General features: G+C 43.9%; 1 long non-coding RNA gene across 1 annotated transcript; it reads left to right on the forward strand.

The window, feature by feature from the left end:
- Window positions 1–4,906: 4,906 nt before the first annotated feature.
- LOC117860066 (uncharacterized) lies at window positions 4,907–9,273 on the forward strand. The gene is made up of 3 exons (XR_011898558.1): window positions 4,907–6,503; window positions 7,942–8,053; window positions 9,054–9,273. It is a non-coding gene; the product is annotated as an uncharacterized lncRNA (long non-coding RNA).
- The last annotated feature ends 6,929 nt before the right edge of the window (window positions 9,274–16,202 follow it).

Genomic DNA, 16,202 nt, shown 5'->3' on the forward strand with positions numbered 1-16,202 from the left:
GCAACAGGAGGACATGAGGTGCCGTGAAGAGATGATGTGCCGACACAAGATCATTGGAGGTGTTCGTTCTTCATCCACTGTTGGGAGAATAATCTCAGATTACCGTCGGCTGATAACTACCCTGAATGCAATAGTCAGTATCGCAGCAGCCATCCGTTCAAGAGATCACGCTCGAAGATCGAGGACGAGAGCTGATCAGTAGAAACAGGCTTGAGCAAGAAGATTGGCGTGTTTCAGTGCGTGATCGGCTGGGGGGCAGAGTAGACCAGTGTAATCGGTTGGGGGGCAGAACCAGCGCACATGATCGGCTGGGAGAGATGACCGATGCAAGAGCCTCTGATGAGAACCCGCTAGGATGGGAACTGGGCTGGGAACGCGCTAAGCAGCTGAGTAAGCCAGTAAACCCCAAATGGTGCCCAGATGGACTAACTAAATCCCAGAAGAGAAGGGTTCAGCACTTACACCAATGGGAACAACAAGAAGAGGAACAAAGGCAAGCGGTGGACAAGAGAGGAGTCAAATCTCAAGTCTGGCGCCCCAGAAGAAAAGCCAATGAAGACGATCAGGAATCGGCTGTCGACGTCAACATGGTGTTTACCTTGCCGATGGAGTTCATGACTCCTGTCGACCGCGATAATACAGCAGAAATAGAGGAGCAGAGGGCACGATTGGCTTTGGAGCCAATGACCATCACTTTTGAAAAACCTGAGGATGAGAAACGCCAGCATCTAAAGGCTCTCTTCCTCATAGGGCAGGTCAACGGACGACTAGTCACTAAGATGTTGGTGGATGGAGGCGCTGCTGTGAACATCATGCCATATGCTATGTTCCACAAACTGGGCAAAGGGAAAGAAGACTTAATCAAGACGGATATGATGCTTAAGGATTTCGAAGGCAACATATCTCCGGCCCGGGGGGCACTCTGCGTTGACCTCACCATCGGCAGTAAGGCCCTACCCACCACTTTCTTTGTCATTAATGGTAAAGGATCCTATAATATGTTACTCGGGCGAGATTGGATCCACACGAACTATTGCATCCCATCTACAATGCACCAATGCCTCATCCAGTGGATCGGCGACACCATTGAAGTAGTCACCGCCGACTCCGCCTACAGTGTTGCCGTAGCCGATGCGCAACAATGGAGTTACGGACACGTCAGATGCATATCTGGCAGGGCCTGGGACACCAATTTCTTGAAGGTGTCCGATTTCGGTCTACAGCCGATCCAAGCAGTTAGCTCAGGAGAATCGTCTTAAATGGATCAGTTCATTCGAGGAGATGGAAAACTTGGGCACGGGTTTACATCGGTCGATTCATTAGAGATGGTAGACCTTGGAGATGGTAGCAAGCCAAGGCCGACGTATATCAGTGCTAAGTTAGACCCCGAGTACAAGCATAAGTTAATAGATTTGTTAATAGAGTTTAAAGATTGCTTCGCTTGGGAGTATCATGAAATGCCTGGTCTAGATCAATCCATTGTCGAACACCGGTTGTTGGGCATGCACCCCAAGCCCATGAGTAGACCTTGGACGGCCCACTCAGGGGCGTACTCGGACACGATCAGAACAAGGGATAGGCGTATCCCACTCGGACTAGTCAAGTATGTTTATGGAAAACTACTCGGGCCTTACCGAGTAGAACTCTGTAATAGTACCCGACTAGGACTCAAGACTTGTAACCCTGCCCTCCCGTGTATATAAGGGCGGGCAAGGACCCCCTCAAAAAACAACTCCAGTTCATCAATACAAACCAACACACAGGACGTAGGGTATTACGCGATCTGGCGGCCCGAACCTGTCTAAATCGTGTTCCTTGCATCACCATTGATTCCTTGATTCTCGACGATCCTTACCGCACAAAAGACCTCCTAGGGTACCCCTAGGCGGGTTGCCGGTCTAAAACACCGACAGTTGGCATGCCAGGTAGGGGAACTCGTCGAGTTTCTCAGTGCGAACTCAATGGCAAAGGTCATCATCAGACCTGTTTTTCTCATCGAAGCCGGCGCCACCTTCATTTTCGGATCCTGGCTTTGCATCGCCGATGGCTCGGGTTCATTCCGGTGCCAGATCATCGACGCTCAGGAGAAGAAACCAGAAGATCTGATCAGAAAAAACCAAGATTTCAAAATTGACGAGTCCGAGTTCGAGTACGCGTCGGATTCGACTTCGCCACGGACTAGTCGGTCCTAGCCAGTGTCCAAGTCGGTTTCAACTTGAAAGCGGTTCCCGCATGGACTCCGCAACGCAACCAAAGTTCACCAAGGCTTTCTTACTCGAACTGATTTGAACTCGGGCATGACGAAGACATCGACTCCGACTCATCTTATTCGTCAGAGATACCATTATCTGGTCCAGCCCGAGGATTGGTAATAACTTCAACTGTTGGAGGTATGCCCTAGAGGCAATCATAGAGATGATGATATTCCATTTGTATCCATGATTTGTATATTGTGGTCATTGAATATCCATTAAAGGCTACTTGAATTGATTTGCAATTATGTGAATTGTATGTGAAACTCTTTACTTGTATGGTTATTCTAAAGTTATCCCTAGTCGGAGTTCATGTGAGGACACACATGAATATTAGACTAGCACATGTATTAGTTGATGACTATGTTTCACAAGTCATGGACATGGAGATGTTGAACTAATAATGTGGACACATGTGGAGACATGTGTTAGGACTGACCCAACACGAGAAGTAGTTCTCTCTTTAAACAACATATACGCTTTGTCCTTAGACCTGAGATTGTCGCATGTATTCTAGATGTGGATTGACCTACTTAGGGGCTATCAAACGCTACGCCGTAACAGGGTAGTTATAAAGGTAGCTTTCGGGTTTGTCAAGAAGCATGCTATGAGACATGGTCAATCAAGATGGGATTTGCCCCTCTCTGATTGAGAGTGATATCTCTGGGCCCCTCGAGTGATCGGATCAGAAAATGCATGGCCATGCTACGTACGGTTAAGAGTTAACCTACAAAGGGATTCCGAATCACAGGATCGAGAAAGAGCGGTCGGCTTGAACCTAGACCAAATATCGTGAGGCAAAGGGAATAGCATGTATATTATGTTGTGATGGTTCGTCTGATATGATCTTCGTATGCGTATAGGAGTTGGCACGTCTTGCTAGAGGCCGCTACCGACTATTGGGCCGAGTAGGAGTACTCGGGCCATGTCTATACGTATCCGAACCCATAGGGTCACACACTTAAGGGGCTGGAAGCCCAATTCGGATCTGATCCGAGTTGGATTAGGTTTAGGAGTACTAATGGGTCTCGGATCCAGAGGCCCATCAGGAACCTCTATAAATAGAGGGGTGGGGGCCCCCTAGGGTTTACACCTTTTTGGCGAAACACTTCTGCCGCGTCTCCCACGCCCTCGCCTGTTGCAACTCGTGGATCTAGCAATCCGGCTTGCGACGCTTCCTCCCTGCACGTGTGGATACCTTGGAGGTGTTGCGCCTGCAGCACTTGGACGAGCCATCGACGAGCCGCCGACGAGCCGACGACGAGCCGCGGCACCGGAGGCGATCTTGCTGTGCACGTGGACGAGCTGCTGAGGAGCTGCTGGACGTGATCGACTACGTACGACTACGTTGTTCGACTACGTACGACTACGTGATCGTCTTCACTGCAACGACGCATATCTACATCTTCCGCACCAGTAGTGCGTCGAGTGGTAATCCCGTGATCCTTATACGGCAGTTCTTCCTGGTTATGCGCGGTAGAAATTTTGATTTTCGCTAGTGTAGCCTACCTCGTATCCCAACAGTGGTATCAGAGCCGTAGCTGCTTAGTTTTGGATTCGGGATGTGTGCATATGGAGATATGCGAGTTCTCTGTTTGATCTATGTCGTGATTTCGTGCCCTTGCTGCAATGGTAGTGTAACGACATACTCCTACCAGTCGGTTTCCGCCATCGGAGTTAAGTGATACACGTAAATCCAGTTGCAGTGAGGGAAGATCAATATGATTGGTCGAATCGAGATCCAGGGTCATTCGCCAGGCGCATTAGATGTGCTATAGTAGATGGGATCTACTGCCGGGGTCGGGATTTTGCCGTATGCGCATGCTTCGGTAAATCAGCCGTAACTTTTCGGTACGATCTCGGATCGGGGCGATTTCTATACGAAAATTGATCTACAGAAAAAGTTACACATGAAATTCAACCGCTTCGCCGTTTTCGGCGAAATTAGATTTGCCAAATTCGGCTTGGAAGATGGAGTTTCGGGCCTCCGAAGTTTGGAACGTTAGGACGCCTAACTCTGTTTTGCAGGATGTATGTATGTATCTTGTGATCAGTATGGCCCCCTTGTGTATGTGATGCATGTGTGTAACTCATTCGTGACCTGTGTGTCACGCGTACGGCAACACGGCAGGAGCCATATGTGTTGTCACTTTATTGTATTTAATGGTCTGCGTACCAACCTGTGATGATCCAAGCAACTGTGTAATCTTCATTACTAGATTCTTTACTAGCTATTAGGCGTAATAGCATGCTCTAGTTCTTGGAGGACTCATCACCAGGAGGATGGCGCACATGGAACATGGAGATGGAGATCACCATGGTGAACAGGTTCTATGGAGATGGAGATCACCATATGAAAAACGGGCCATACTGTGTCACAACTGTGTGAATGCTATTCTGTTTATGTTTTACTTTCTGCATGCTGTGATGTTAGAAGTAGAACGATCCCTCGCAAAGTTTAAGTTAGTATGCCCTCCCAACTAAAACTTGCACGGTCCCATGTCTTGTACAATTAGTGGTGGGTGTAACACCCGCCATTTTTAGTCATCAAAGTGACTTTGAAAAATTGAAAGCAATTCGAGAAGAAAAGAAAAAGGAATTGACCGAAAATCAAATTCGGGTCAAATTTGGCCGAAATTTGAATTTTGGATTTGAAATTCAGAAAAATTCGGCGAAAATATAGAGTGGAAGTATAAAGATGATTAGAACTTAAGGGTCAAAAATTTGGAATAATATTTGATCCTAAACACTCAAAGGAAATCAGAGAAGGAAATGAAAAGCAACGTTTACTATTTACCGTCCGAAAACAAGAAATCAGCAAAACAGCTCAGAGTCCATTTTGGAAAGTGAATTCCGATGAATTTCTCAAATAAGTAAATCAGGGAAACTATACCATGTTGAAGTATGAACTTTGGACTCCTAAATTTGGGTGTTGTGGATCAGGAATAACAGAGGGAACCATTTCAAATGGAGGCCTAAAGTTGGCACTTTGTCACCATCGGCAGCTTTGCTGAATTTTTTGCTAAGTCTGGAAATAGTATTGAGTACATGACTTTAGAACCAATTTCTGAAGAAATTTCCTTAAAAGTGAGTAGATGTTTTTGGACATTAGTGTAATATGGACTGTGGAGAAGGTAAATGAATAGTTGTTGTCCAGAGATAGTGGAAGGTTTGAATTTAAATTGGAGCCAAAAGTCAGCAATTGAGCAGGATTCGAGCTCCTCGTTGAAATAACTCTAAGTCTGGAAAATATGACGAGTATCTATGTTTGAAACCGAATTCTGCCCAATTTTTCAAGTAAGTGAGCAAAGGCAACTAGACAGCGGTGAAGTATGATCCTTGGACATGTTTAATAAGGTGTTGTTGCTCAGAGATAGCGAAAGAATCAAATTTAAATCAGAACTCAAAGTCAGCACTCTAGCTATTTCGGCCAACTCTCGAAGCTGCATAAAATCTAAGTCTGAAAACAGTGTTAACTAGTGATGTTTGGAGCAAATTTCAAGAAAATCCAGTGCAAAGGCTATATGGTTTCTGGTGCAAAATGGAATCCTTATTAGTTGTAGAACACAAATAGGGAGTAGTTGACCTATATGGAATACAATTGGGCTACTGAAATTGGTGCTAAATAAGGGTAATGACCACATTGGAAGACTGTCGAAACTGAATCCGAAAATTCAGTTGACAGTAAAGTGACAGGAGCTTGGAGCTCCGAAATCTCGACCATAGGATGCTCATCTCGGGTAGAGGCCCATCTATCAATTAAAGTGCTCAGATTAATCTACAAGATTGCTTAAGGGAGTTCTACGAGTTGAGATGGAATATCTTGAGCAAGGGAGGGATGAACAGATTGTTTTGAAAGGAAGAAATAAGAACAGAGGCGACAGGCAGAGCCGTATCGTCACTGGCATCTCGAAGCATCGGCCAGCGCAACAAGTTAATCCACGGTTGCATCTACATGCATCTGCCATAAGTCGAGGTGGATGGCATGCAAACGGTACCAATTTGGATAAATCAAGCTTCTGTGCCTATCCGTTTATCCCGTTGGATTTCACCGTGACGAACAGAGCTCGAGCGAGCTAGCGCCAGCGCCGGCCAACACCCATGCCGCCGTTGCCCTTCGCGTCACCGCCATCAAGTAGCTCCACTAGTCCCACCACGACGCCCAAGCCTAACCGTTGCTCGTCTCCCTGCCGGCAAGCTTCGAATCGCCGTCGTTACTGTCCGCCGGCCGCCGTCACCTATATCCCCAAGGTGAGCTCCTGAACCGAATGTTCTTCTCAATTAGCGGGCTTAGGGGCGTCCTGCTAGGATGTGGGAGCTATTGGGGAAGTCAGGGGAACAGCTTGTGCCGCCTCCGTGCGCCGCCATGGCCGGCCGATGGCCAAGCCGCGGCCGCCCGTGGAGGGGCCGGCTCGGGCCACCTCCCGGCGAGCTGGAAGTGGGCGCGGGTGCGCCTAACCTGGGGCGCCGCCACCCCGTCCCTCTCGGCCGCCGGCGAGCCGCCGTTGGCCGGGGCCCGTCCCGTTTTGCCCCGCCGGCGTGCACCCCTGTTTTAGCGCAGGGAGGAAGAAGAGGCGCCACGGGATTGGAAGGAGAAAGAGAGGAGAGGCAGGCCGGTTGGTGAACTTGGGCCGGGAGGCCAAGCCTCGGTGGGGAAGGCCCAGGTGGAGTGGGAGAGGGAAAGAAGAGGGCCAGCCACGTCTTGGGCCAGGGGAAGGCGCGGGCCCAGCTAGCCGCGCGGTGTAAAGGAGGAAGGGAGATCCGGTGAGCCGTCCGCTGATCTGAAAGGAAAATGGGCCGTGCAGCCCAGGTGGAAGTGGAGAAGAAAGGGAGTGGGCCGGTGAGTAAAGAACGGCCATGGGCCAGAGTAGCAGGCCGGTCAAGCGGAAAAAGAAAAGAGAAGGTGGGCCGAGCGCGGTTGAGAAAGAAGAGAGAAGAGGGAAGCCGGCCCAAAAAGAAGCTGCGCAAGAAGGCCCACGCGTGGAAGGTTAAAGGCTGACGGGCCATGTTTCGGCCCAAGGAAAAGTGCCGGTCGTGGGCCCCACTTGTCAAGGAAGAAAAGAAGAAGGAGAATAGGAAACCAGATGGGCCCTAGGTGGAAGTGATAGTGGGTAGAAGCAGGTTAGGTGAGAGAAGTTTGGGCCGGGGGTTTTAATTAAACCTTAGGTTTTCTTTATTAGATAAATAGATTAAATGCTGTTTTCACCAATTAATTCACAGGAAATTCTAGAAGTGCCCAAAATTAGTGAAACTAATTTTATTAGGATTGTTTTATTTTCCTTTATGCATTAAAATTCTTAAACCCTAGGAAAAATAATAAAAATTTAGGTATTTATTTAATGCCTTTTTATCTAAGGTATTTAAATAAATGCTTAAACTTTATTAAATGTATAAAAATTTGAAAAATGCTTTATTATCCACAAATCATTATTAATTCATAGGAATTAGGTTTTTGAGATTAGAAAATTATTATAATGCTTTTAAAAATAAATAAAAAGGTCTAAGGTAGGTTTAGTAAAGGAAATAAAAATGGTGGGCTAATCTTTTCGGGTTTTTGTGTGTTGGCTTGCAACTTTATCATGATAAATTGTCTAGTCCTTGGTGGCTTGCAACTTTATCATGAAGGAAAGTTGTATAGTCTTGTATTCAAAAGTTTGCATCTCTAACTCTTGCATATACTGAATCGTAGACGTCACAACTCCTGGAGTGGGAATTCATGGATTTCAGCTGGAGATGGACAGCATTCGCAGTGCCTCTTTCAATAAACAAGTTTTCCGAAGAACTAACCTTGTTGATCCCAGGCAAGCCCCGGTGCATTTATACCTATCTATTTTGGAGTCGTTATTTCATGTGACTAGTTATAGGTTATTTGTTTATTGTATGCACTAAGTCTAGGAGTTGAATGAAACCTATTCTTGTGTATGATCATGCCTTGATTTAAGGACATCTTTGCCACTTGTTCAAATCTTAGAAACTACCCAAGTCTAGAAATGCTTATTTGCTTACATGATTGGTTTACCAACCTTAAGGAAAACTCTTAAGTCATACATGTTGCTTATGAAGGATAGTCTGGAATATGAATACGGACAGAAGCTAGAGATGTAGTTCTGTCTGCTAGATTAATCTGGTTAAGGACCGATCCGTGTCTTAACCGCTGATCAAGTGATAACATCTGATCACTTACTGGGTATGGGACCAGTAAAGCCTAGTAGATTAGTAAATTCTATGATCAGGAATGCTTCGTACCCGCATTTGACGTGCTGGAGATTGGCAGGGGTGTAGCCTGAAACTCACATGGAGATCAGGCCAGACGTGGGGTCCCATGTGGGGGTGCATCCCTGGGTCCGGGTAATTGTATTCCTAATCATTGACTTTGCTAATCGAGAGGTTGTGAGATACGACCGGAACAGTCGTATATTGCTGGTGATCAGGGTACTCTCCTGCAGGATGTAATTTGATCCGGATCGCCGCAATTCTCAGTGATGAATGCACTTGATCACTGTTGAGCATCGTAGTATCAACTCATGCGATATAAAATCTCCTGTTGTCAAGTAATGTATGACTTAACAGCTGTGGTTGCTTTTACTTCTGCTATCATTTAGAATGGTTAGGTAATAACTTAACTAAACCAAAAGATAAAACTAAGGTATCACTTGTAGTAAGCTTTTCAGCAAAAATTGCATTAGCCAAGTACACCAAAAAGCTAAAGCATACACTTCCAAAGAAAGCTATTATATTGGTTAGTCGGGTAAGACTTGCTGAGTACTTCGTACTCAGGGGATCCCTTGTTGTTGTTTTCAGAAAGCCAGCAGGGACTCACCGAAGAGGAAGCCCCGAAGACCTAGGGTATCTTATGAGTCTCATGATACTCTAGAATGAAACTTAAATATTTGTTTTTCTCCCAAACTGGTTTTAAATTCTTAGAACCACACTGACCTGCATGATTAAGTTGTTTCAAACTATGGTTGTAATATATCGTACCTTGGTTATGTCTTTAAAAATGTAATATTTGTTGATGTTATCCCATCGCGGATATTATCCTGATGTATGGCTATGAGACGCATCGTGGATCCTTCGAGGAGTCCTAGGGACACTCGACGGACTACCGGACTTATGCTGTTTTAGGTGCGTTTCGGATAATTGCTGTTCCGACAGCGATTAGGCGCACTTAAACCAGCTTAAGTTGGGCGGTTCCGCCACAGCTGGTATCAGAGCCGTAGGTTGGGATAATCAACAAATATTACCTTTTAAACACTGAGACTCTATTTTAAAATAATAAAAATAAGAGTCACAGGTGGCAGTAGTGTTAACCGGTTGATTGTTTTGCAGATACTAACTGTTGCTGCGTGTCGCTAGTATTCGGTAGTCTATTAATTAGGGAGAGATTACGATGCCACCAATTTTTTCTACGAGTATGTATATGAGTCTGAAAGCACGTAGGAATCGTCGCATCATGTTTGCATTCCATGTTTCAAAATTTTTGGGTTTGGAGAGTGCCGTTAGACCTAAACCCGTCCCGTGTAATAGGAGCTAGACGTAGTAAGGGGGTCGATGCAACAGAGAACTGCATAAGAGAAGATCAAGACAGACGGATGGACACCAAATCTTATTTGAGTAAGCAATTAGGACAACTTAGACTGTCTGGTATGGGAAGAATAAGGAATAAATTGGATCCAGTCTGACAAAAGTTATGGAATTAGAAATCAGGACTCTAGTATTGGAAGCATTGTATAAAGGCTTGAAGGCTTTTTCTCAAATAGAGCAAGATGCTATTGCAGTCATTTCATGAGATTAAAGAACTTCAATAAATACTCTTCATCAAGATGCATGTTCCAGTAATATTATTAGAGAGAAAGGAATGAAGGTTCAAAGATGAGGGAAAAAGATACTCCATATGATTTCGATATAAATAAGAAGGCAGCTCTTGTACGAGATCGTAATATGGGAAAAGTTATGAGAAAAGCGGTTAAAGAAATTGGATAAATGTGAGGCCAATTGACGAGAGCTCAAGAATCCATTGATTTTGATGCCTCGGAGATATATCAGAAAACCATGGAAACCAAAGCAACATCTGTTCGTCCTGGTTATAGTGAAAGGAAAGGAGAATATTGTGGGTAACCATATGAGTATAATTGAACTGACATCTTAAAAAGTAGATCTGCATGATTGTGAGAATCTGGATAGTCTCAGTGTGAAAATGGAAGAGAATTTAGAAAGAGTCATATGGAGCCTAATCAACTGTTAGCTAAGGGCAATGTTGAGGGAGTTGTTTTTAAGAAACATATACCCAAGGTTTGCGAGATGCAGGGAATAATGATATTAAAGGAACAAGAGAAAGATTAATGAGTTTCGGTCTGTTGGATCTTTGTGAACCCAGAATGTCAGACCCAAGAAGACACATTTAATCCGAGTCAGAACTCGTGATGTAGAGCCATCATAAATTCTTACCTTGGTTGATGCTATTGCTAGTCCTATGAATTCAAGAGCTGAGCAGGCTAGACTGCTGAGCAGGGACATTCAGAATATAGGGAATTAACGTGGTTGTTGGGAATTGAAGCAGTATCAAAACCACCAACTTTTAGAAAGACACTGTTCTTAATCTTTCACACAACAACTGGATAGGTACTATCCCAGCTGCTCTATGTGATCTACAAGCTCTCAGTCTGCTAAATTCGTCTCGCAATCATTTTATGGGGAAAAGTGTCGAGTGGTTCAAAAAGGTACCAGCAGTTACACTCAATGGCAATCAGGATCTTTGCGGCGGAGTATGTGAGCTGCATATACCGCATGCGATATTGTTTCTTTGCATACAGCAAGATTAAAAGTTTGGGTTAAAATATGTATCCCCATTGTTGGTCTCGTGGCACTATTCACATTATCGTGATGCCTTATACTTCAATAGAGAAAGTCCTTCACAATGCAATCACCGTTGGCTTCTTCTAGTAAGAACTCCTGTAAAGTTTTCTACAAGGATTGAGTTCAGGTCACTAAGAATTTTTCGGAGTCTTTGATTAGAAAAGGAAGCTATAATTCAGTTTATGAAGGAAAGCTAGTTCAGGTAAACCGAGTTGCTGGCTGTGAAGTTTTTAACATGAATATATAAGGCATCGATGGGAGTTTTATATCAGAATGTAAAGCTCTGAGGAGATGTGTACAAATGCGGAGTATTGCTGGCAGAGACACTAACAGGGAGAAAGCTAGTAGATCCTATGTTCTGCAATGGAGTGAGCATTATAATCTTCATCGAGAAGAATTTTCCAAACCAGATGCTTCATATCCTTGACGCTCAAAAGAATGCCAGGAATTTTCTGAAGCAGATTTGGAAGAAGATAACGCAGTCTACTCATGCTTGTTACAGCCGCTAGGAATGGCATTTTCCTGCACATATCAGCCTCTAATCACTATATGAACATGAGACAAATTGTTGTAGAATTACACGTAAATCCCACCATTATATATATGGATACATGTGTGATTCTTCAATGTACGGAAACCCAAAAGATTGAATTTGCAGGACATTAACTCCAAGGTTCCGCAGGCACATGATGGACCAGCTATCTGGTTAGGTAATCCGTCAGAAAGAAGATAGCTGGGGAAGATTTCAAAAACAATTATTTGTACCTAGTTTCTGCTAAAAGGGATTATAAGAGTGCAGCTGGAACAACTTCTAAAAAGTTTAGCAGAGACACAAGAATGTTCGGGAGTATCTAAGCGCATTCGACCATCTGGCACAATATGCTCCCGAATATATGAACGCGGAGTCTGAGGAAAGAAATTGCTCCGGAATACTTTTACAGATTATAGCTTTGCTATAAACATCGTAATCCCCAGAGAGGATGAAAGCTATAGACAAGCCACTTGGAAGGGAGAAGTCCTTGGAATGGAAGGACATTTCTTTCGAGGCATCTGAAAATATTCCTCAGGAGCTGAAGGTCGACTACTAAGAATCTGCTAGATCTACTTACAGGCCCCAATGACAATTATCCTAGCAGCCATGGGTTATCCAGAACCCGGATAATACTCCCTGTTCAACAAACCCATAAGTACTTGAAGGGTTAAAGCACCACTACCCTTGCAAATCTACAGCTGTATTATAACATAACTATGGAAGGACTGGTTTCGTCAGAAATCTCCATTTTCAAAAGGAAGAGGAAAATGTGAATGAGAAAGCTCAGACTTCACGCCAAGGAATCGGGTCAAAAGTCTATCCGAGAGAAGTTCCATGATTAGAAGGAAGGGACGCGAGCATTACACGGATATTCACGAGTTTCTAAAAGGTTGAATTTGCATGGAATTCTGAGAATAGTAAGATGTGTCAAGCTTTGAAGCAAAGGTTTTGACGAACAAGAATAAAGGAGAATATGCGGAGCAATTGCGCATTGATTTGGATAGCTTCTGAAGCATTGACCATATGCCAAGTTTAGTGAGTATGAGTTTTGGCTAAAGAAGGTTCTGTTCATTAGGCATGTTTTGTCCGAGTAAGGAATTGAAGTGGATCCTGGAAAAGTCAAGGACATAAGCCACCAATAACTGTTCAGGAAGTAAGAAGTTTTCTTAAAATGGCCGGACGCAATCAAAGTCCGATCTGAATAAGAGGCATGAGATGACTGAAACTAATCCAAGACTATAAACTAGAGATTGTGTCATCTGAACAAATCTAATGTACCCTGCATAACCTTATCTTATAAGATACCTTGAGGAAAAAGATAGAACAAACTCAGAAGAAGGACAAAGGAATGAGAATACTTCGGAAATGAGTAAGCTAAAGTGATATTATTTGTTTTGCTAGGATGAAAAGAGGGTGTTCTATTTCAAAAGCTGAATAATAGTACTCAAGAAGATGGGCTTGAGAAAAGATCATGTTAGATGAAGCCTGTTATCAAAATCCTCTATGCACCCGGGAAATGTTAAGATGTATTAACACATGAAACAATGATTTTGGTGGACAAGAATGAAAAGGGAAATAGCCAAGTATGTATCTGAATATGATACGTATCAAAAGGTAAAAGCTATATATCAGAAATCAGTCGACTTATTGCAACCCTTAACCATTTCTGAATGGAAGTAGGAAGATATTTCCCTGGATTTTACGGTAGGATTTCCTACTACCTCAAGGGGGTATGATTTCATATGAGTTATCCTAGCTTGACTCACTAAGTCGGCTCATTTCATTCCTGTCAAGATCGTTTACCGTATGCCAGCCTATATGGAACTTTATATATCCCGGATAGTATCATTACATGGAATACCGAGACAAGTGTCTTTAATTGAGATTCTCAATTCGTCCTTGGATTCTAGGAATAAATGCATGAGATAATGGGAACTACCCTTATTAAGAGCAAAGGATGTCTGGTTAGACAGAAAAAGATATGCTTCGAACCTGTATTCTCACCTTCTCGAAGAAGTGGGATGAATGTTTACTTCTAGCAAAAATGGGAAGAATGGTTGCTTTTAATTTGGTCGGAATCAAGAAAAAGAGTACCTTTAGAACTAGATCTAGTCAATTAAAGTTGAGGAAAAAGTTCAGAAGAATTGTACGAACCTTGAAATAGCTTAGTCCTGACAGAAAGGTTATTCGGATACAAAAAGAGGATCTTTGGAATTTTATTTTGCGACTTTGTACATTTCGGAGTATCCCCGATGAAAGGAGTACACCGAATTGAAGTCAAAGGAAAATTAGTTCCGAGATATATTGGTCCGTAAGAAAATTTTGGATCGGAAGACCAACAATACTCGAACTAAGAGTATCAAATTTTACAAGGTGCCCTGAGAGAATCGTGCTCCAGATAAAGCTACTTGGAACAGACTAAAAACCTAGAGTCTAAATATCCAGAATTAATTGGGACCATCAGGAACAGATGAATAAAGAGCCACCACCCCCACTATCCTTGTACAGAAAAAGAAGAAATAGCTAACCTGAGGCAGTTTCCTTTCCATTCTCAAAAACCGAGGATTTAACCCCGGGAATCTCGGGACGAGATTCTGTTAAGGGGGAGGGGCTGTAACACCCGCCATTTTTAGTCATCAAAGTGACTTTGAAAAATTGAAAGCAATTCGAGAAGAAAAGAAAAAGGAATTGACCGAAAATCAAATTCGGGTGAAATTTGGCCGAAATTTGAATTTTGGATTTGAAATTCAGAAAAATTCGGCGAAAATATAGAGTGGAAGTATAAAGATGATTAGAACTTAAGGGTCAAAAATTTGGAATAATATTTGATCCTAAACACTCAAAGGAAATCAGAGAAGGAAATGAAAAGCAACGTTTACTATTTACCGTCCGAAAACAAGAAATCAGCAAAACAGCTCAGAGTCCATTTTGGAAAGTGAATTCCGATGAATTTCTCAAATAAGTAAATCAGGGAAACTATACCATGTTGAAGTATGAACTTTGGACTCCTAAATTTGGGTGTTGTGGATCAGGAATAACAGAGGGAACCATTTCAAATGGAGGCCTAAAGTTGGCACTTTGTCACCATCGGCAGCTTTGCTGAATTTTTTGCTAAGTCTGGAAATAGTATTGAGTACATGACTTTAGAACCAATTTCTGAAGAAATTTCCTTAAAAGTGAGTAGATGTTTTTGGACATTAGTGTAATATGGACTGTGGAGAAGGTAAATGAATAGTTGTTGTCCAGAGATAGTGGAAGGTTTGAATTTAAATTGGAGCCAAAAGTCAGCAATTGAGCAGGATTCGAGCTCCTCGTTGAAATAACTCTAAGTCTGGAAAATATGACGAGTATCTATGTTTGAAACCGAATTCTGCCCAATTTTTCAAGTAAGTGAGCAAAGGCAACTAGACAGCGGTGAAGTATGATCCTTGGACATGTTTAATAAGGTGTTGTTGCTCAGAGATAGCGAAAGAATCAAATTTAAATCAGAACTCAAAGTCAGCACTCTAGCTATTTCGGCCAACTCTCGAAGCTGCATAAAATCTAAGTCTGAAAACAGTGTTAACTAGTGATGTTTGGAGCAAATTTCAAGAAAATCCAGTGCAAAGGCTATATGGTTTCTGGTGCAAAATGGAATCCTTATTAGTTGTAGAACACAAATAGGGAGTAGTTGACCTATATGGAATACAATTGGGCTACTGAAATTGGTGCTAAATAAGGGTAATGACCACATTGGAAGACTGTCGAAACTGAATCCGAAAATTCAGTTGACAGTAAAGTGACAGGAGCTTGGAGCTCCGAAATCTCGACCATAGGATGCTCATCTCGGGTAGAGGCCCATCTATCAATTAAAGTGCTCAGATTAATCTACAAGATTGCTTAAGGGAGTTCTACGAGTTGAGATGGAATATCTTGAGCAAGGGAGGGATGAACAGATTGTTTTGAAAGGAAGAAATAAGAACAGAGGCGACAGGCAGAGCCGTATCGTCACTGGCATCTCGAAGCATCGGCCAGCGCAACAAGTTAATCCACGGTTGCATCTACATGCATCTGCCATAAGTCGAGGTGGATGGCATGCAAACGGTACCAATTTGGATAAATCAAGCTTCTGTGCCTATCCGTTTATCCCGTTGGATTTCACCGTGACGAACAGAGCTCGAGCGAGCTAGCGCCAGCGCCGGCCAACACCCATGCTGCCGTTGCCCTTCGCGTCACCGCCAGCAAGTAGCTCCACTAGTCCCACCACAACGCCCAAGCCTAACCGTTGCTCGTCTCCCTGCCGGCAAGCTTCGAATCGCCGTCGTTACTGTCCGCCGGCCGCCGTCACCTATCTCCCCAAGGTGAGCTCCTGAACCGAATGTTCTTCTCAATTAGCGGGCTTAGGGGCGTCCTGCTAGGATGTGGGAGCTATTGGGGAAGTCAGGGGAACAGCTTGTGCCGCCTCCGTGCGCCGCCATGGCCGGCCGATGGCCAAGCCGCGGCCGCCCGTGGAGGGGCCGGCTCGGGCCACCTCCCGGCGAGCTGGAAGTGGGCGCGGGTGCGCCTGACCTGGGGCGCCGCCA

Source organism: Setaria viridis, chromosome 6 (assembly GCF_005286985.2).
Source record: "Setaria viridis chromosome 6, Setaria_viridis_v4.0, whole genome shotgun sequence".
Taxonomy (NCBI): Eukaryota; Viridiplantae; Streptophyta; class Magnoliopsida; order Poales; family Poaceae; genus Setaria; species Setaria viridis.